The sequence below is a fragment of the Molossus molossus genome, unplaced genomic scaffold (assembly GCF_014108415.1).
Source record: "Molossus molossus isolate mMolMol1 unplaced genomic scaffold, mMolMol1.p scaffold_m16_p_15, whole genome shotgun sequence".
NCBI classification, from domain to species: Eukaryota; Metazoa; Chordata; class Mammalia; order Chiroptera; family Molossidae; genus Molossus; species Molossus molossus.
In genome coordinates, this window is record NW_023425350.1 from 76,125,181 (window position 1) to 76,147,289 (window position 22,109).

The following is a 22,109-nucleotide window of genomic DNA, read 5'->3' on the forward strand; positions in this document are numbered from 1 at the left end:
TCTGCTTGTTAACACAGTGTCGGAAACCATTCCCCTTAATCTGTGATCTTTTGTGGTCTGATTTATTCATAATGTTTTCATAACCATTTTAACATTTTGGTGTAGGTATTGTTTCCAAAGAAAACATTTACAATGTTATCATAAAAGTTGACAGGAAAATCGATTCTGAGAGGCAGAAATTTAAAATTAAAGATGCTTTCTTGCTCTCTCCACTGAGGCACACCAGTGACAGGAGCAGGTGGAGGCCAGAGGCTGGGGGCCACCAACCCTCCCCCACGTTCCAGGACCACCAGGCACGTCTGCTGTGGAAGGCAGCATCCGACGCTTTCCACACCCACCCTGCCCTTCAGATCAGCACACGCTGGTCATAGGGCCATAAAGTGTTCTCAAACTGCCACAGCCATTTATTTTTTCAACTTTATTAAGGCGTACTTAATACGTAGAAAGTCACACACATTAAGTGTGTACAGTTTGATGAGGTTGGACCTATGCACATACCTTGGTATCATCACCACAAAAAGGTGATAAACATCCATCACCTCCGAAAGACTGACCTGCCCAAGGTCTCAGCTGCTAAAAGCCCACATCCCCTACCCTGCAACACACACGAAGCAGAGATACACTTTTGGGTTTTTTGGAGGAGGGAGCTCAAGAAAAAATGCTTTACGTTTCTGAATACTGGAACTGCAGCCATGCTCTCAGTGGGCGCTCGGTGGACCTGGGTCCCAGGGTGGTCCCGTCACATCAGCATCACCAAACGCCTGCCCCAGGGACGCACAGAGGGACAGGCAGAGCACTGCCAAGTCAGCGCACCTGCAACCGTGCGCACAGCATCACGGGTCACATTACACTGTTGTGCCCAGGGTGGCCAGTAAAGTAACCTCTCCTGGCGCATTTCCTCCTCTTATAAAAAGGTGGAGGCCTCTGCATCACCTGGTTTTAAAGAGAATTTATGAAAATTCCTTTGTAAACATCAAGGCACAATTCGAAATAGTGGAGAATGACTGGGATGTTTAGCTGCAATTTTATGAAGCTTCGCTCTGCACAGAGGTGCTGTGGGGGGAGAACGAACTCAGATGGATTCAAGACTTGACAGTTCAAGACCCAACACCGTAAACTCCTAGAAGAAAACTCCTTGGCACAGGTCTTGGGGATGATGTTTTTGGATATGACACCCAAAAGCAAAGGCAACAAAAGCAAAAAGAAACAAATGGGCTACGTCAAACCAAAGAGCTTCTGCACAGCAAAAAACTACCAACAAAATGAAATGGCAACCTATAAAACAGGAGAAAATCCTTGCACATCATGTATCTGGCAAGGGGTTAATATCCAACATACATAAAGGACTCCTACAATTCAGCAAAAATCCAAACAACCCAGAGCATCGGAACAGACATTTTTCTAAAAAAGACACACAAAAGGCCAACAGGTACATGAAAAGATGCCCAGCGTCACTACTCATCAGGGAAACGCAAAGCAAAACCGCAGGGAGATGTCCCCTCGCACCCGTTACAGTGGCTACCATGAAACATACAAGAGGTAGGTGTGGTGAGAATGTAGAGAGGGGAGAACCTTAGTGCACTGTCGGTGGGAATGTAAACTGGTGCAGACACCATGGAATACAGTATGGAGGTTCCTTTAAAAATTAAACATTGCCCTGGCTGGTTTGGCTCAGTGGTTAGAGCGACGGCCCGTGGACCGGAGAGATCCAGGTTCGGTTCCCGCTAAGGGCACGTACCTCAGTTGCAGTTTGTCCTCGGCCCTGGTTGGGGTCATGTGGGTGGCAGCCACTTGGTGCGACTCTCTCACACCGATGTTTCTCTCTCTCTCTCTTCCTCCCTCTCTCCCTCCCGCTCTATCTAAAGATAAATGCAAAAAAAAAATCCTTGGATGAGGATAAAAAAAAAATTAAAACTAGAACTAGCACAGGACCCAGCAATGCCACTCCTGGTTATGTATCTGAAGTAAATGGCAGCGTGTTTGCAACAGCCAAGGCGCAGAACCTAGGTGTGCAACACTGGAAGAGTGAATGAAGATGGACTGTGTGTATGTACATATGTACATACACATATATGTGTGTGCAAGGATGTGATATATGTGCACGCACATGCATGAGTGTTACTCAGCCACAAGGAAGGACATCTTGCCATTTTCTACAACATGGACGAACCTTGAGGGCATCATCCTATGAAAATAAGCCAGACAGAGAAAGATAAGTACTGCATACTATCACTTATCTGTGAAATCTAAAAAATAAAAAGCCAAACTCGTAGAAACAGAACAGTGTAGTGGTTCCAGGGCCGGAGTGCGGGGCAGTAGGGAGAGGTTGGTGAGGGGGTGCAGACCTCCAGCTACGATGAGTGGCCCCGAGGACCCCAGAGCACAGTGACTGTAGTTGTCAGCACCGCTGAGCAGAACTTCGATGTTCTCACAAACTAAAGGACAGAGGCAAGGTGACGGTGTGCTAATAACCAGATGGTGGAAATGGTGGAAATTTCCTCTTAATGTATGCACGCACCAAGTCTCCACGATGCACACTTTAGGTATCTTACAGTTTCACTGTCAGTTATCCGTCAGTAAAACTTTAAAAGACGATCCATGTGGCCTCCTGCCAACGTCTCCACTCTGGATATTCACCCCAGCATCCGACAGTGTGTGAAATCCAGGTCTTCCTTAGCTCACTCGCAGGAGTCCCGTCACCTACGCCACCGCCTGTCCTCCCCCACAACACCAACACCCTCTGCGCACCAGGCCTCTCTCCTGGAAAAGTCTCCAGGCAGCTCGGAAGGAAGAAATCTCGGGCGTGGCGCACGCTGCTCTCCACGGGCTCCCTCGGCCGGGGCGCCAGCCAGCCTCTGACAACAGCGACTCCCGTCCATCTTCAATCACACGTGGGCAGAGGTGCGTGCGGAAGACCCGTCTGTTAACAGTCCCAGTGAAAGCAAGATCTGCGCCCCGCTCTTCCCATCGTCTGCACCCCGATGGGCACGGGGCAGGGCCAGGGTCTTCGGAGGACTGGGGCGGGGAGGCTCCTGCAGGAGAGGAGAGTGGGGGCGGGAAAGCAAGGGCGCAGGGACCCCACAAGGCCCCTGAGACACCGCTTTGACGTCCCCACATTCAAACCACTTCGCTCAGCGGGGCCCCAGGTGTGGGTCCGGCCAGGAGAGCAGGAGCCTGGAGCACCGCTAACGGGAGCTTCCGGGCGGACGTGCCGCCCCCGCTTCACCAGGGCAGCGCCGCGGTCCTTCCTTCCCAGACTTTCCTGCTGGCTCCTCAGAGACCACCAGCCAAAGCACGTGCCTGGTCTGAGACCCACTGCTGCTGAAATGACTTGGGGACTCTCAGGCCTATCGCCCAGCTGACCCACCAGCCTGCCAATGCCAAGAAGGACCCACATCCCCTCCTTCTTCAACAGCCACTTAAAACACAGCACCTGGCGTTTCCAGACCCCCCCAGGGTCAGGTCAGCCTGCCTCGGGCACTAGGCCTCGGATACGGACACCAACTACAGCAGCTGCCAGAGGGCTCAGCCGTCAGGGTCCGGCCCACCCCACGAGGCGTCATGACAAACAGCGTCTAGAACTGTATTTTATCTATTTTTGTAGCTGCTAAAACAGTCACTGCAAGAAAAATAGCCCAGAATTCAGTGGGTGCTCACAATACATATTTATTATATCAATGAACAAAGCTAATGATTTCCCACTGAACATTTTCCTAAACCACAGAAGTAATTTTTAACAAGTGGATCAAGGATTTTGGTGTGGATCTCATCGACGTGTAAAATGCCAATTCTTTAACATTATACAGGTATAAGTACTTTTGTAAGCATGGCCTCACGACAATGTACGCACGGCTCCGCAGGCCGCCCCTTGTCTGCAGAGTAGGAACAGACCGGCTGGCGCTTGTGCAGAAGATGCCGCCCTGCCTCACACTCTGGAGGGACCCCGACAACAACGCCCAGTCTGTCAGAGCCACTGAGATGAAGCACCTTCTAAAGTAGTGTCAGAGTCCGTTACTGATGAATTACTAATGAATTCTGATGATCAGATTTGAGGATTTGCCCTGGCCGGTTTGGCTCAGCGGTTGGAGCATTGGCCTGCGGTACAGAGATTTGAGGATTTGCACTAACTTCTAGCTTATATTGCCACAAAATACGAGACTGCGTTTATAAATGACTAAGCTTTAAGAGGTTCCTCTGCAGTGACTATTAGAAGAACGGCGTCCCCACAGGCCAGAGGTTCTGTTGTTGTTGTTGTTTTAATGTAAGGGGGATCTCGGCCTGGATGTGAACCACCACGTAAGGTCTGGGAGAGAGAGCTGGGAGCTCCCGGTCAGTAGGGAGGACAGGGGTCATGCTAGTGAGACCAACAACGTCCTGAGAGAGGAGGGCTGGGAGACAGCGCGGGGACAGGGACAAGCAGGAGGGGCCTGGAATCAGGCTGGATCACAGCAGTGCCAAGCTCTGCTTCCAGACCAGGGCCCAGACCTGGAAATCATGGCAGACAGCACCCTACACAACCAGGACAATGTGTCATTTTCTGCAAAAGAATCATAAAGGTTAATGAGGTGAAGACATCCAGGCACTGAACCCTACCCTTATGAAATGCTACATATTAGTTCCGTGCCGTTCTGCTTAGCACACATCAGAGGGGACATGAGTGAAACTAAGGAACACCCACCCGCCCTGGCCGGTTTGGGTCCGTGTTAGAGCGTCGGCCTGCGGTCCGGAGAGACCTGGGTTTGGTTCCCACTAAGGGCACGTACCTCGGTTGCAGTTTGTCCCCGGCCCTGGTTGAGTCATGTGGGTGGCAGCCACTCGATGTGTCCCTTTCACGTCGATGTTTCTTTCTCTCTCCCTCCCTTCCACTCTATCTGAACAAAATATTGAAAAATGTCCTCGGGTGAGGATAAAAACAAAAAAGATTCACCCTCCCCAAAATAAAATGTTCATGGAGAAAAAACCCACTGACAAAAATTTTTATAGTAGCTTTAGACCAAATAAAAGAAAATTCTAATTTATAGAAATCATAAAAAAGAGATTTTATAGTCCAAAGTTATAGATTCCAGAATAATTTAAAATAATATGTGAACAACAGAAGTAAACAAGGTTTTGAAGGAAAGCTCATGATTTGGGTGTCACCCTACCGTGGTGAGACGCTGATCAGGAGGTGAAGCCACCTCGCCGGAAGCTTCTTACTGCCGGCCAGAGCCCAGAGGCGGAACCCCACATCAGCCAGACCACTGCCCAGCACCCCTCACAGCCTGAACCGAATGTCCCAAACAGCCTGTTAGGGCTAAGAAATCCCTGTTATCCAGGGTATGACACTGTCTAGTACCTGCTATTATTGGGACCCTGGATCTCAGAATCCACACGCTGTATTATAGATGTGGTTTTATCTTAACATGTACAAGTAGGTTTCTTATACAAACAGGTAACTTTCCTCAGAATCCTTTATCTGTTGGCATTCTTTTTTTAAAAAAAATGTTTTTATTGTTATTTTAGAGAGAGAGGAAGGGAGAGATAGAAACATTGATGTGAGAGGGAAACATCGGTCAGCTGCCTCCTGCATTCCCCGTACTGGGGATCGAGCCCGTAACCCGGGCATGTGCCCTGACCGGGAATCGAACCGGGACCTCTCAGTCCTGGGATGACACTCCATCCACCTAGCCACACTGGCCGGGCCTGTCAGCATCTTTCGATGTAGACTTCTCTTCCCAGCATCAAAGTTGGAATGAAAACTCTGCCAGACTGAAAGTGTCCCAAAGGCAGTTCTATCTTGGGGCTCCCAATGCCACACCCAAGACGCCTCGACCTGTACAGATGCAAGAACTGCCTGTTGGACTGAAGAGCTGAGCATGAGGGTGTTTTACAGGTGGGAGTTGCTGGCGCCTGCTTCCTAGCTACTCACGGCATCACACCCTAAAGCAGGGACAGTGAACGCGACTTCTCAATCAAGTCCCCTGAGAACGAAGGTATAATACAGCTCAACAAAGCAGGGCTGCATTTATTGCCACTTTACTAATGTACAACCTATTGTGCAGCTTTAGTATTTCAGGCGAAAGCAGCGACTGCTCCCACCAGTGTTAAAGCAGAAAACCGTGGTCTTACCTTTGGGCTCAGCGACGCAAGATGCCGAAACGGAACCGCTCCCAAGGTGACCGTCTCAGCTGGTCACACCGCCGCGGTGACGATGCTGCAGGAATTCTCCCAGCTCTCGAGTCCAGCTCCGATCTCAACAGGGCATCTCGGCCTGGGAACTCTCTTGTAGAAAAGGAACATAGAAAATCTGAAAAGAAACCCATAATCATATGTTAGGACTCCTGCTTGTTTGGTTTTAGTAACTGCTTGAGAAATACCGTTTATTTGCCTGAAATACGTATTTTGATAAACCTCAGGAAAAAAGCTGCTTTGTATCTACTGACATCTCTACCCAAACAAAACGCTCCCACCTCTCACCATCTAGCCCCAGACCAGCCCCAAGGCCTCGGTCAGGGAGGCCACCACACACTGTGGGGAAAAGGGACGGAGAGTGGGGCCAGCAGGCCATAAACCAGAGACCCGAAGTCCCCAAGTCTCTTCAGACTTCCTACCTCGCCGCTCCCCACCCGCCCCTTCGAAGTCTGCCGGAAACCAAAGGGAGGCGGCCAAGTGGGAAGGAAGCAAGTCTGCAGGCCTAATTAAGGGAGACCGGTTGGAGAGAGCACTGAAGGTATTTACAGACTTGTCCCTGTTGTGGAGCCTCTTCCACTGGTCAGAGAGAGGCCACCTACCGGACCCACAGCCTCGTGCCAAAAACACCCTGCAGGATAACATCCCAAACACCAGGAAGTGGGGCCGAAGCCGGCAGTGATGCAGCCCTCTCCCTCCCAGCGTGGAGCCTGCTGTCCCCTCAAGTACTTTCCGTTCCTGCCTCTCACTTTCCAGGGGACCCTGAAGGTCTGTGGACCTCCAAGTGAGTTCACTGACATGTTCAATTACATTTCAAACCCAGGGGGCATCTGTCCTGACAGCTCACTCAAGAGAGATCGATTAATTCACCCCTTGCTTGATTAGGACCCAAACGTTAAATACCCCATAGAAAAATCGAATTCTATTTTAGTCAAATAGAGAAAGATAATTCAAGTAGGACTATCATAAAAATGTTATAAGACAAGTTCATAAATTTTTATTAAAAACTTCATCCTCGCCCTGGCCGGTTTGGCTCAGCAGTTAGAGCATCGGCCCATGGACCAGAGAGACCAGGGTTCGGTTCCCGCTAAGGGCACGTACCTCGGTTGCAGTTTGTCCTGGCCCTGGTTGGGGTTGTGTGGGTGGCAGGCAGTCGATGTGTCTCTCTCACATTGTGTTTCTCTCTCTCTCTTTCCCCCTCTCTCTCTCCTGCTCTATCTGAAGATAAATGGAAAAATGTCCTCAGGTGAGGATAAAAAAAAAACAAAAAAAAAACTTCATCCTCTTTATGTATTCTCTAGCATCATTTTAAAGGGTGCACATGATTTTCATGAAAAAATATGACTTAATGCAAGAGAAAGGTGATAACATAACACAATGGGAAGACTTTCTGGGCAAGCTGCTAAATGTACCCCAGGATGACCACACCCTTCCTTCTGCTAAGTGTTTACAACAGATGACAGGTTCTTTTGAAATGGGAGTTGGGTATCTGGACTCCCATCGTGACCAAGGATTCGCATTTCTCACCTATGGTTTTACATATGCCACTTACTGGAAAAAACACCCAATAAACACAGCCTCCATACTGCTACATTCAATGGTTCCTTTAGACGTAAGTTATACTTTTAAATTTTTAATTGAAAAGTGAATTTGCTAGATGTCCAATTCCCCAAGCCCAAGCTCTCTGGGCTGTCCCCACACGGGTCTCCCTCTGCACTGTGCTCTCGAGAGCGCTGTGTTCAAACCTCCCAACCTGCCGAAGACATAAACACCCACTTTTGCACACGACACGTTTCTCAGGGAGGCTGCAGTATTCGGAACACAGGCCTTCAAAACGCTCCATCCACCACACCCACAGCAAACTACTGAGAGCCACGGGTCCACCAGCCCAAAGCAAAAGAACAGTGGCCTAGATCTCTGGCCTGGTCCTTAGATACTGGTGGGCAAGGCGGAAAAGAGGGATGGAAAGAGCAGGATCTGAACTCATGAAGGAGCGTCAATTTAAGTGACACCCTTTTAAGTTCATTTAAAGGTGCTGATGGCTACCTGGGACTCAAGTGTGAAAAACAAAGGTTGCACTGTTTTCCTTGAAAAAAGCATTTCACTTGCAATCTATCAATGTACTAAGCTTACACCTTAAAAAGAAAAAACACAGCCCTGGCCAGTGTGTTCCGTGGTTAGAGCATTGGCCTGCGGTCCGGACAGACCCGGGTTCGGTTCCCGCTAAGGGCACGTACCTCAGTTGCGGTTTGTCCCCGGCCCTGGTTGGGTCATGCGGGAGGCAGTCATTTGATGTGTCCCTTTCACGTCGATGTTTCTCTCTCTCTCTCCCTCCCTCCCTCCCTCTCTCCCTCCTTCCCTCTCCCACTCTATCTGAACAAAAAATGGAGAGATGTCCTCGAGTGAGGATAATAAAAAGAAAAGAACTGATTAAAACCTTACCCCTTTTTGGGTTTAAGTGAAGTCTCCCATCTGTGTGCAGTGTGGGTTACCCGCTTATTCAAAACCTCTTTTAAGGACAAGCACTTCAAATCAGGCCTCCAGTACAAGCTGTGATCTAAACTCATCAGAAAAGCAAACACTTCTGTGCAAAACACACACTCAGACAAGCACGGTCAGCTACAAGGTCACTAGGACTGCAGGAGGCCTTTATCCAAGAGCTAATTCAAGAAGGCTTGACACGGCGCTGAGGCAGGTGGGATCTGCCCCACAGCGGGGCCTCCCTGGAAGGTATTTCCCACAAGCACCAGGTACATCGCTCTCCCTTTAGAAAACAAAGAGGAGGAGGATGGAGTGGAAAGGAATGAACTCACCAAATGTATCTCTTTTTCTACATTAATTTGGATGCTTAATAATACAAAATTTTACCAGTGCAAAATGCAAGGGATTATCTAGATTCTCTGTAACACAGATTTTCTTTTTCTCAACTGTGTTTTAAAACACTGGAGCCACAACCAGGGGCTTGCCCTCATCTTCTGGGGGCACCAAGCTACAGCGCCTACTTCACCATGGTGGCGGCTCTGGGACTGCGGGGCACGGGCCACGGGCCACGGCACCTGTCCAGAGCTGGAGCACGCCCTGCCTGGGCCCAGGGCGTCAAGGACAGCGGTCCTCGTCCACATCCCCAGGGCCTGCCACAGGACCAGACCCCGCGTGGGGTGCTGGCAGTTTCCTCCCAGCCTCTGTCTGCCGTGGGTCCAGGGCTAAATCCCACCACTAACACACTTTACTCCACTGGGGCCATTAAGGGCTAATAAGAGGGTGCGCCCCATTGTGCTGATGGCACAAAGCCTTTTGGGCAATTGGTTCCATCTACTTTGGAGCTGGCAGATTTGCCCATATGATGCGAACGCCCAAGGTTCACTTCCAGAGAACTCAGGTGATCCTAGCTCTCCTGCCCACAGACTCAGGCGAGGACCAGCAGAGAGGAGCGGAGCCCTGGGACATGGCGCACATGGAAGGTGCCTCACCTTCCCTGCAGCCTCACTGACCGTCTCAGCCACTGGGGGATGCAAATCGTACTATTCAGCTCAGGAACCAAAGCACCAGATACCCCACAGCCAGAATTTAAACCCACGCTTGTCTGATTCCAAAGTCCAGAGTGCTTTCTCCCACAGTCACCACTAAAGGTGACTTCAGTCGAGACTGGGGCAAAGACCGGGTGCCACTGCCACCCGAGTGGCAGCTGCCGTGTCAGCCTCTCCTGTCAGGTGGGGCTGCACTGAGCCGTGGCGGAGAGGTCAGCCCGTGAACGCACACACCACCTTGACTTCCAAAGGCACCGTTTCCCTTAGATGATAACGCAGCAAGAAATAATCACCAAATAACGTTCTCTGACGGGGCTAGTCCTGCACACCACCTGAAGAGTCTCTTTGAGTGGCGTGGCCGAAGTTCAACCCTGGTTTCCTCCCCATGTGGACCGACACCCACAGCTTACAAATGTTTATCGATCTGCTACCCAAAGGCTTCCGGGACATGATCTCAGCTACCTGTTACACCCCGCGCCCAGCGGTCAGGCTGTTACACCCCGCGCCCAGCGGTCAGGGCTGCCTGTTACACCCGTGCCCAGCGGTCAGGGCTGCCTGTTACACCCGCGCCCAGCGGTCAGGGCTGCCTGTTACACCCGTGCCCAGCGGTCAGGGCTGCCTGTTACACCCCACGCCCAGCAGTCAGGGCTGCCTGTTACACCCCACGCCCAGCAGTCAGGCTGTTACACCCCGCGCCCAGCAGTCAGGGCTGCCTGTTACACCCCACGCCCAGCGGTCAGGCTGTTACACCCCGCGCCCAGCGGTCAGGGCTGCCTGTTACACCCCGCGCCCAGCGGTCAGGGCTGCCTGTTACACCCCACGCCCAGCGGTCAGGCTGTTACACCCCGCGCCCAGCGGTCAGGGCTGCCTGTTACACCCGTGCCCAGCGGTCAGGGCTGCCTGTTACACCCCGCGCCCAGCGGTCAGGCTGTTACACCCCGCGCCCAGCGGTCAGGGCTGCCTGTTACACCCCGCGCCCAGCGGTCAGGGCTGCCTGTTACACCCCGCGCCCAGCGGTCAGGCTGTTACACCCCGCGCCCAGCGGTCAGGGCTGCCTGTTACACCCCGCGCCCAGCGGTCAGGGCTGCCTGTTACACTCGTGCCCAGCGGTCAGGGCTGCCTGTTACACCCCGCGCCCAGCGGTCAGGGCTGCCTGTTACACCCCGCGCCCAGCGGTCAGGGCTGCCTGTTACACCCCGCGCCCAGCGGTCAGGGCTGCCTATTACACCCCGCGCCCAGCGGACAGGGCTGCCTGTTACACCCCGCGCCCAGCGGTCAGGGCTGCCTGTTACACCCCGCGCCCAGCGGTCAGGGCTGCCTGTTACACCCCACGCCCAGCGGTCAGGGCTGCCTGTTACACCCCGCGCCCAGCGGTCAGGGCTGCCTGTTACACCCCGCGCCCAGCGGTCCGGGCTGCCTGTTACACCCCGCGCCCAGCGGTCAGGGCTGCCTGTTACACCCCGCGCCCAGCGGTCAGGGCTGCCTGTTACACCCCGCGCCCAGCGCTGCCTGTTACACCCCGCGCCCAGCGGTCAGGGCTGCCTGTTACACTCGTGCCCAGCGGTCAGGGCTGCCTGTTACACCCCGCGCCCAGCGGTCAGGGCTGCCTGTTACACCCCGCACCCAGCGGTCAGGGCTGCCTGTTACACCCCACGCCCAGCGGTCAGGGCTGCCTGTTACACCCCGCGCCCAGCGGTCAGGGCTGCCTGTTACACCCCGCGCCCAGCGGTCAGGGCTGCCTGTTACACCCCGCGCCCAGCGGTCAGGGCTGCCTGTTACACCCCGCGCCCAGCGGTCAGGGCTGCCTGTTACACCCCGCGCCCAGCGGTCAGGGCTGCCTGTTACACCCCGTGCCCAGCGGTCAGGGCTGCCTGTTACACCCGTGCCCAGCGGTCAGGGCTGCCTGTTACACCCCGCGCCCAGCGGTCAGGGCTGCCTGTTACACCCGTGCCCAGCGGTCAGGGCTGCCTGTTACACCCCACGCCCAGTGGTCAGGGCTGCCTGTTACACCCTGCGCCCAGCGGTCAGGGTTCACAGAATAATGAAGGCCACAGGCTAGGTTTCCAAATTATTAGTTGATAAGAAGTTGTAATAAAATTGGGGGAATACCAATTTCTAACTCTCTGACAGCCTCAGAGACATACATGTAGCTTCGGAGGGTGCTGGGGAGGAGGTAACTGGTCAGATGCTGTGATCTGAGGGAACTATGCTCACGGGGGTCCAGGCCCGGCTCAGCCCTAAATGCCCTCATCCATGGCCAGGCTCCCTCACTCCAGTGCCGAGGCTTTGAGGCACATGGAACAAACTTGAACATTATCGAAAATTGATGATGTGGTGCTAAATATGTACTAGAGCTCATCTAAAATACCATGACAGGAAGGTCACAATGCAAATCTTAGTAGGGACTTACATTTTAGAGTCTGCCACCTAGAAATTCTAACAGATAGGAACAGGATTAGTAACGCCATTTCCAATGGTTTGTACAATGTTTGTGTATATCTTTGATACTAACCTCCTAAATATCACAGCACTCCACTCGCCAAAGGGCTGATACAGTGCTCCTCCTAAGACCTTCCCACTAGGCCCTGGCCGGTTTGGCTCAGTGGTTAGAGCGTCAGCCTGCGGTCCAGAGAGACCCGGGTTTGATTCCCGCTAAGGGCATGTACCTCGGTTGCAGTTTGTCCCTGGCCCTGGTTGGGTCGTGTGGGTGGCAGCCATTTGATGTGTCCCTTTCACGTCGATGTTTCTCTCTCTCTCTCTCTCTTCCTCCTGCTCTGTCTGAACAAAAAATGAAAAAATGTCCTCGGGTGAGGATTAAAAAAAAGACCTTCCCACTAGTCCAAACTATGAATTTTGGAATCAGTACCAACACCTTGCTACACACCTCAACACAATAACTAGACAATTGAATTATGCAGAACATTTTAAAAGTCCACCAGCATTTTCTATTAAGCACTCACAGGATTTAATTGTTGTTGAGGTAATCACACCAATAAAAAGCTCAGTGACAAAAATAAACCTTAAACCCTAAACTGCACTTACTGAATGAAACTGGTGCTAACCCCTTTTTTTGAAAAAGACAGACAGAAGGAAAGACAGAGACAAAGAAGACACACACGCAGAGACGCTGAATTCTCCCGTGAGACCATTAGACACACTGGGTGACCCAAAGGCCTCATCTGCCTCTGCATTTGAGCATCGTTTAGACTGTTCTGCTGAAGTTCATGTCCCTCACCTTGGGAGACAAAGGAGGGAAAGGAGGGGCCTGCAAGCAAGGCCCGGGCACCGCAGAACGGGGTGAGCACGTCCTGTTTTCCCGTCTCCTCGCTCACCTACTCCTCCCTCTCACACTTCTTTTCCTTTTCTTTCTTAATAGAATCTTGAAACGCGGGCAGGAAAGCCAGGTACAAGTTGTTGTTAACAGTGGTTACAACTAATAAAGTTATTTTACTTTTAACTTTATTCTTTTCTGTAACAGTTTTACATGTTTTCTTGAGTGACAAAGACAGACAGCTTTTGGGTAAGACTACGTCTGTCCTGCGATTCTCTTCACTGAGCAGGGCTGTGAGCAGGTGGCCGGGCACAGGAGACCGCTCTCCCTCCCAGCAACTGCGCCCTCGGCACCCCTTTCCCTGTCTTGTCTTTAACTAGGATCCCCCTGAAGTGGCTGCTCACCACCTCAGCCTGGGAAGCCCCCCCTTCTTCAACAGTTCACCTCTGGCAACTCCCTTCTACTCCCTGCCCCGCCCCCCACCCGGGCTCAGTGGGTGGGGCGAAGTCCTACCCCCTTCAAGAGGCTGGTCAACCCCTCCAATGAGCACGCCCAGAGGCCTCCAGGGTCCCTCCAACACTTTTCCTTCCGGGTTCCTTCAGCAACTTAGAGCTCGTTCCTTAGAGCTGTGTGCATCCCATCGGTCCCAGTCTGAATTGTGTCCCCCAGATTCAAATGTTGAAGTCCCAACCCCAGTACTTCAGAATGTACCAGTCTTTAGAGACAGGATCTCTGAAGAGGCCATTCAGTTATAATGAGGCTGTTGCTAAGCCATCTGACCGGTGTCCTTACTAAGAGGAGGAAGAGATACCAGGGGCGCACCAGCACAGAGGCACAACCGTGTGAAGAGGCCACCAGAAGGTGACCATCTGCTCTGTGAGGCCAGGAGAGCAGGCCAAGAGAAAACAAGCCTGATCTGGGATTTACGTGCCTGTTGTTAAGCACCCAGCCTGCGGTACTTGGCTATGGCAGTTCTAGCAAACCTACCACACTAGGCCCTTCACCAGGCTGTCGGCCCACAAACAACATACAGCAGTAACCTGAAAAGCATGTCCTCAGTGGAGGCAAGAGGAATGAATGAAGGGAGCACTAACAAAACCCCAGGCAACCCAGTGACTCTCCCACCATCCTTTCTCATTGCCAAAAAAGGAACAGCGACTCCAGTTTTTGCACACCCACTGATTGGTGCCTTTTGCTTCATTGTATTCTGAATCAATGGTTTGCTTCTTGGCTTCACCTACTCTATTATTGATTCCCTGTAAATTATTCCTGTATCAGTTAGTGCCTCCTTCATTTCTGACTGGTCCTTTATTATGCTCTTGAGGTCCTCACGAAGTTCCCTGAAATTCTCACTAAGTTCATTGAGCATCCTTATAAGCAGTGTCTTGAAGTCTGTATCTGTTGGATTGCTTATCTCCATTTTGTTTAGTTCTTTTCCTGGAGTTTTGTTCTGTTCTTTCATTTCGGACATGTTTCTTTGTCTCCTCATTTTGGCTGCCTCCCTGTGTTGGTTTCTATGTATTAGGTAGAATTGCTATGTCACCTGGGCTTCCTAGGGTGGCCTGTTGTAGTAGGTGTCCTGTAGGGTCCAGTGGCACAGCCTCCCTGGTTACCTAGCTGGGCCCTCGAGGTGCACCCCTAGTGTGGACTGTATACGCTTCTGTTGTAATTGAGTCTTGATTGCTGTTGGCATGTCAATGGGAGGGATTTACTCAGGCTGATCAGCTGCAAGGACTGGCTGTGCCCACTGACCACCGACCTCTGACCACCTTGGAGGATCAGCTGTGCAGGGCCCACTACACAGAGCAAGACACACTTCAGCAGGGCTCTGGTACCCACTGAGTCCACTCCTTGAGTGTGTCACTTGTGGAGATGGTTGGGTAGTGATGCTTTGATGTGGTCTGAAGCTGTCCACTGGTTGTGCTGGCTCTGGGGCAAGGTCAGCTACTGCCTGTGTTCTGTCCAGGGCCACCAGGCATATGTACAAAGCAATGTACTTATGCTGCTTCTTGTGCTGGGCTTGGAAGTGCCCAGGTAAAGCCAAGCTGTGAACCAAGGCTGGCTACTTCTGCCAGGCCTGGGCACTTAGTAAGAGGTATGAGGCTCGCTGTGTCAAGATGCTACTTGTTTGACAAAATTTAGGAAAATCTGAAGCAGGAGCCAAAACAGGCCAATCCTATGGTAAAGCCACTGGCAACAGCTTGGGTGGGCCTGAAAGTTGGGTGGGGCAGGGCCTCAGGGAGTCACCAGGGCGGGGCTACCAGTGTGAGCCAGGTTGCTGGACTCCCAGATGTGGCGACTGTCTGCCGCCCCAGGGAAGGGCTCACCAAAGGAACAAAGGCCTCTGACAGCACGTTTGTCCAGAAAAATGCTGCCTCTCCAGTCCTTGCCACGATAACAAACAACTCAGTTTTTTCTCATATTTCTCTGGTGCCTTTCAAATTGTCTCCCCTCCAAGCTCAGAGGGAGCGAGTCTGATAAGTCCGTACACAGGCCTTTTAAGGAGCTGCCTGGGGCTCCAGCCGCCTCAGCCTCCCTGAGCCTCAGTTCCCGCTGTTTTTTCCAGCCAGAAGTGATGGGGATTCTCTTCCTGGCACTGGAACCCTGAGCGGGGCGCCTGGTGTGGGACGGGGACTCCTCAGTCCTCAGGGAGGACCTTCCCAGCCGAGGTGTCCTCCTGATTTTTATCCGCCACATGTGGGTGTGGGACCAGCCCGTCCACCTCCACCGCCTCCGCCCCTCCTACAGTCTCACGTGGCTGCTGCTTTAATTCCGCAGTCGTAGGACTTCCATCCAGCTCGATGTCAGGCGGTTCTGAATGATGGCTGTGCTGTAGTTTAGTTGTAACTTTGATGTGGTTGTGGGAGGAGGCAATACCTCGTTACCTGTGCCTCCGTCTTGACCGAAGTCTGCAGGTTGTGTTTTAGTGGAAATGTTTAACCATGTGCAAAGGCAGAGAGGATATTCCCCCCAGGCACCTAACACTCAACCTCAACAATTATGGACCTAAAAGCCAACTCCCCACAGCCCCAGCCCTCACTACATGATTTTAGCAGTGGTTCTCAACCTTCCTGATGCTGCGACCCTTTAATACAGTTCCCCATGTTGTGGCGACCCCCAACCATAAAATTATTTTCGTTTCTACTTCATAACTGTAATTTTGCTACTGTTATGTCTTAGGTGACCCCTGTGAAAGGGTCATTTGACCCCAAAGGGGTCTCAAACCACAGGTTGAGAACCGCTGCTTAAAGCAAATCCCATACAAAAACCACTTTATCTGTCAACACTGGTGTGTATGACCAGCAGATAAGCACAACTCCATCATTACACCTAAAATAATGGTTTATTCTTAATGTAAATCTCATATCTAGTGTTCCAACTTTCCCAATTGTCTCATAAATGTATTTTTATAGCTGATTTATTTAAATCAAGAGTCAAATAATGTTCACAAATTATAATTTCTTGTATGTCTCTCTCATCCACTTTAAACCTGCTTTATTTTACTCACAATTAGGCGAGGAAACTGGGTGCCCTGTGGTGCAGAACACCAGCATTCTTTCACCCCGGGCTGCGTCTCACGTGTCCCCATCCCTGGTGTTTCCAGAAAGGGGCAGAGGATACTAGGGCTCCCCACGTGGAGGCTCTGTCTAGGGCAGGACCCAGCACTGACCACAGGCTCGCACAGAAGCAAACCCATTCATTGATGGCTTCGTGAATGGTAAACAAACTGGAGATGCTCAAGTACCAGCGGATGCAGCCCTCCTCCTCCCTTTCACTGTTCCCGCCTCCACTTTTTTTAAATAACCAAGGATTTTTTCAAAGTCATTTTTTCTTTACTGATTTTAGAGAGAGAGGGAGAGGGAGAGAGAGAAACATCGATGAGAGAGAACATCAATTGGCTGCCTCCTGCATGCCCCCCGATAGGGATCGGGCCCACAACCTGGGCATGTGCCCTGACTGGGGTTTGAACCGGGGACCTCTTGGTGCAGGGCCCATGCTCAACCACTGAGCCACACCAGCCGAGCTCCACTACTCTCACTTTTAAACAGGATCCTTCCTGCGGTACAGGGCATGGTGCTTCCCTCACTTACCTTCCAACTGGGAAACGTTATGTAAGATTTAAGGCTAAAAGATATAAAATCATCTAAGCATTGAATGATGTCATGCTTTTCTAAAACTTGAATTTATTGGGGTGACACTGGTTAATAAAATTACATAGCTTTCAGGTATACAATTCTATAACACATCATCTGTATATTATATTGTGTGTTCATCCCAAGTCAAGCCTCCATCCATCACCATTTACCCCCTTTCTACCTCCCCCCCACCCCCTTTCCCTCTGGTAATCACCATACTGTTGTCTGTGAGGGTTTTTTTTTGTTAATATGTTTTTATGGATTTTTTAGAGAAAGAGAGAGAGAGAGAGAGAAATATCAACCAGCTGCCTCCTGCACGCCCCCTACTGGGGATTGAGCCCGCAACCCGGGCACATGCCCTGACTGGGAATTAAACCAGGACCTCTCAGTCCATGGGACAATGCTCAACCACTGAACCACGCCAGCCAGGTTTTTGTTTTTGTTTTAATCTTTTCATCTTTCACTCTGCCTCCCAACAACCATCCACTCTGACAGAGTCTCTATGAGTATGTTGTTGGTTTATTTTGTCTATCAGATTCCACATATTAGTGAAATAATGTGGTATTTGTCTTTCTCTGACTGACTTATTTCACTTTTTATAATACTCTCCAGGTCCATCCATGTCGTCACATGCTGTCACAAAGGGTAATTTTTTTTTTTTTCTTTTTTACTGAGTAGTATCCCATTGTGTTAATGTACTACAGCTTTTTAATCCACTCATCTACTGATGGACACTTGGACTGCTTCCAAATCTTGGCTACTGTAGATAACACTGCTATGAACATAGGGGTGCATATATTCTTTCAAATTAGTGTTTCGGGTTTCTTTGGAGATATTCTCAGAAATGGAATCACTGGGTCATAAGACAGTTCTATTTTTAATTTTTTCAGGAAACTCCATACTGTTTTCCAGAGTGGCTGCACCAGTCTGCATTCCCACCAACAGGGCACGAGGGTTCCCTTATCTCCACATCCTCACCAACACTTGTTGTTTATAAATTTATTGATGGTAGCCATTCACTCAGGTATGAGGTGGTATTTCATTGTAGTTTTAATTTGCATTTCTCCAGTGATTAGCGACATTGAGCATCTTTTCATATGTCTATTGGCTTCTGTATGTTCTCCTTGAGAAAGTATCTATTCAGATCCTTTACCCATTTCTTAATTGGATTGTTTATTTTTTTGGTGTTGAGTAGTACGAATTCTTCATAAATTTTAGATATTAAGCCCTTATCAGATGTTTCATTGGTGAATATGTTCTCCCATTCAGTGGGTTGTCTTTTCATTTTACTGATGGTTTCCTTTGCTATGCAAAAACTTTTTAGTTTGATGTAGTCCCATTTAAAAATTTTTATTTTGTTTCTCTTGCCTGAGGAGATATATCAGAAAAAAAATTTTGCGCCCTGGCTGGTTTGGCTCAGCGGTTAGAGCGTCCGCCTGCAGTCCGGAGAAAAAAAATTTTGCTACCAGAGTGTCTTCCTGCTTTTTAAAAGGTTAAAAAAAAAAATGGAATCATCTCATGGGGTAGATAAGCGCTGAGCAGGGCCTCCAGGTGGCCTGGTTTGACAGATGGACAGGTTTACATACCCCAGGAAGGTAGCATTTCATGCTCAAACCACCCTATTGCAAAAAACGATGCCATTTGACACTAATTGCATGCGGATATTAACTATATGGTACTAAGCAATTTTTTCCTATATTTTTCTATAAAATAAGTTGTCGTTTTCCTATAAAAGAATACTCCTATTGGTTTATATAAACTAAAGATTTTCCCACAGCAAAGTTTATCACATCAGAAGCCTTATTCCCTGCCCTTCAGATACAACAGCTCTGCTAGTTTAGAGCCACACGTCAGCTTACGAGAAGGACACTACACCTGCTAAGCCTGCATTTGACTCACATGTGAGTCACAGGATAGAACCTTCCAGAAGGAGCTGCCTTGTCCCCATGTGGGCAGGCTACACCGACAGATGCAGATGTGAGGATCCCTGGGACGGGAAGGGTGACTGGGACCCCACCTCAGTTCTAGCTCCCATCACCGCTTCAGGACACCAGGAGAGAGCTCTGGACGAGGGCAGACACTCTCCAGCTATCGGACAAAGGTGATGGGATAAACAGGCCGGGACTAGCCTGTGGCCTTTGGCATCTGGCAGCTCCTGGGGTCACAGAGAACAATCGAGCTCTGGAGAAAAAGACTGAAAAAGATTTTGTGGGAAGGTTGTCTGTTGTTCATTTTAATTTTGTAAATTATTGGTAACTGAAGCCCCCTACAGAATGCACTGGCTTCTCAGAAGCTAAAAAAAATCTCAGCATATTATCCTATTTTGCTTCTGATGGGTGCTGAACCAACCTGATTTGTTTTGCCCCCTTTTTTCTTTAATCCTCACCCAAGGATATATCTCACTGATTTGAGAAAGGGAAAAATGGGGGGTGGGGGGGAAGACATCGATGTGACAGAGAAACATTGACCGGTTGCCTCCTGTATGCACCCCAACCATGGATCAAATCCGCAACCTAGGTATGTGCCCCAACCAGGCATCGAACCCCCAACATTTTGGTGTACAGCATGACACTCCAACCAACTGAGCCACTTGGCCAGAGCTCTTCCACTCTTCAGTAAGGGTGATGTTCATAGACATTCTATAGTATCACACACACGTATTCCATAAAATAAGGAATGAAAAGGGAGTTGAATACATTCACTGTTTCCATTGAAAAAGGCTAATAGTTATAAAAACTTAACGTACAGAGATCAAATTTATAATTATTCCAAGTGAATAGAAATTTTAATGTCACTGTTTTTAAGGACATTTAGCTGCTTTGGAGTATTCCAAACATGGTCCATGTGTGCTCACCCACAAATACCGGACCTTTCACAGTTCTGAGCCTGTGTCTGCTGTTTCTTCCCACAGTGGCAACAGCTTTACCCCTCCCACTTCCAACCCATCGTCAGCCAAATCCAATCTGTCACTCAGGAGTGGACTCCAGCGGGCCGTCTTCGGGGACTTCTACAGGAACGCCCTCCGCTACTGCAGCAGTCACTCTTTCGTAACCCTAACTCTGCACGGGCACGGCTGTCAGGGCGGCAGAGCCTCCGGAGGGGCCTCCAGTGCCGGTGCTCTGTGGCTGGGCATGTGGCCGGCTCAATACGCGACTCCCATCCGACGTTCACCATCAGCACACTTTCCCTTCTGTAAGTACATGTCCGCTGCAACTGTCCAAAGCCCGGCAGCATCCGGTGCCACAGTGCCCAGAATCCTCTTCCCAAATCTCAATCCAAGAGACCCCGAGAACCCCTTACATGACTGTGCCCAAGCCAGCCTATAAGTATAAATATAGTGCCTTAAATACAGATAATAACATAACTATACCAAAACCACTTACAAACCATATTTCTTAATTTTACTGCTTTAATGTTTCTCCCTTGAGTGTTTCATTTGTTGAATAAATGAGCAATGAGCCAAAGAGAGGGACTGAATCAAAGAGCACTTCTAAATTGTAAAGCTCAAAAACATGTATGACTTCCTATGGCAGCAGCCCAATTAATGCCATCCATAAAGACATTCAAATGCAGTGTCTGGGCTGAAATCCAATTAAGCCATTTCTGTCTGAATATCCCCAAAGAGCCTCTGACTAAGCTCAAAACGGAAATAATCATAAATGCCAGATTAGCTGTGTAAGCACTTCCAAAGCCAAAACCAGACAAGAGCATGGAAATCTACATGCCCAGCCTTCTAACTGGGCACACACACACACACACACAGAACGTGTCAACGCCCCAAGCCCATTGCCCGGTCTTCTCGATAATCCGCGCCCGGTGGAAGAGTCGGAGGAAAGCTCCGATCCTTCATTTACACGCAGTGCGAAACGACAAGCTTCAGTTCCACAACGCAGTTCTGTGCGCAGCAGACGGTCAGGAAGAGGTTTAAAGCTTTCTCTGAATTCACCATTTTACTCAAGCAAGCCTGAAGAGTATACCCTGGAACTAGTAAGTCCTGAAACCCCCGACCGCCTCCATGTATAATTAGTGCCCTAAAGCTGCCAGCAAAGCCAAACCTCTCGGAGAGGCTGAGGAACAGGACAGACGCCTAACCGGCTGCGCAGCCAGCCCAGGTGAGCCACCACCGTGCAGAAGAGGCGAGAATGAAGAAAGGCCCATCAAGAAACCCTTCTTCTCTAAACCCCACTGTGCCCACACGAGGGTCCGAGAGCCGGGTGAGTAGGTTGGCTGCATCTCTGCATATGATGGGAAGGACACAAAGACTTTGCTTTAAGCCGGATGCAAGTCCCACGCTGCACCTCAGTCTACCTGATGCGGAAACTGCTATTTAACCTCAGAGACGAAGTTTCCTTGGAGATGGTATAATCGCCTTTGTACAATAAACTCAAGTCTCACTTACTCAATGAAAACGCACGGCACACCTGCTCGGTGCAAACACGACTGCTGTCCTTCGCAAGGGGCTCGGGTGGGTGAGGGTCCAAGTCACACATGAGATGGCACAGCAGGGCTGCTTTACTGGCTACAAGAAAACTTACCCATAAAAATAATAATAATAATAAATAAATAAAATATATCACCCTGGCTGGTTTGGCTCAGCGGTTAAGAGCGTTGGCCTGCGGACTAGAGAATCCCGGGTTCGTTCCCGTAAGGGCACGTACCTTGGTTGCAGTTTGTCCCAAATGGGGTCGTGTGGGTAGCAACCAGCAGATGTTTCTCTCTCTTCCCTCCTCTCTCCCTCCTGCTCTATCTGAAGATAAATGCAAAAATGTCCTCAGGTGAGGATAAAAAATAAAAATCAACTAAACTTTTCTTGGTAACTTCCAATCGGATGTGTGCTCTCCAAAATATCTAACATTTGCCTTAGAATTTAAAATTTCTGAGACAAGCAAACTGAGTATATATATTAACATAATAGTTTTAGGTAAAAGATAATATTTGATTAAATAAAAAGTAGATCTGCCCTGGCTGGTTTGGCTCAGCAGTTAGAGCACTGGCCTGCAGACCGAG

General features: G+C 50.0%; 1 protein-coding gene across 1 annotated transcript in view; it reads right to left on the bottom strand.

The window, feature by feature from the left end:
- NCK2 (NCK adaptor protein 2) overlaps positions 1-22,109 on the bottom strand; it is a 140,536-nt gene that overhangs the window by 59,224 nt on the left and 59,203 nt on the right. The window contains exon 2 of the mRNA XM_036263158.1: positions 6,109-6,286. The gene's annotated coding sequence lies outside the window, so the exon portion shown is untranslated. The remainder of the gene's footprint in view (positions 1-6,108; positions 6,287-22,109) is intronic.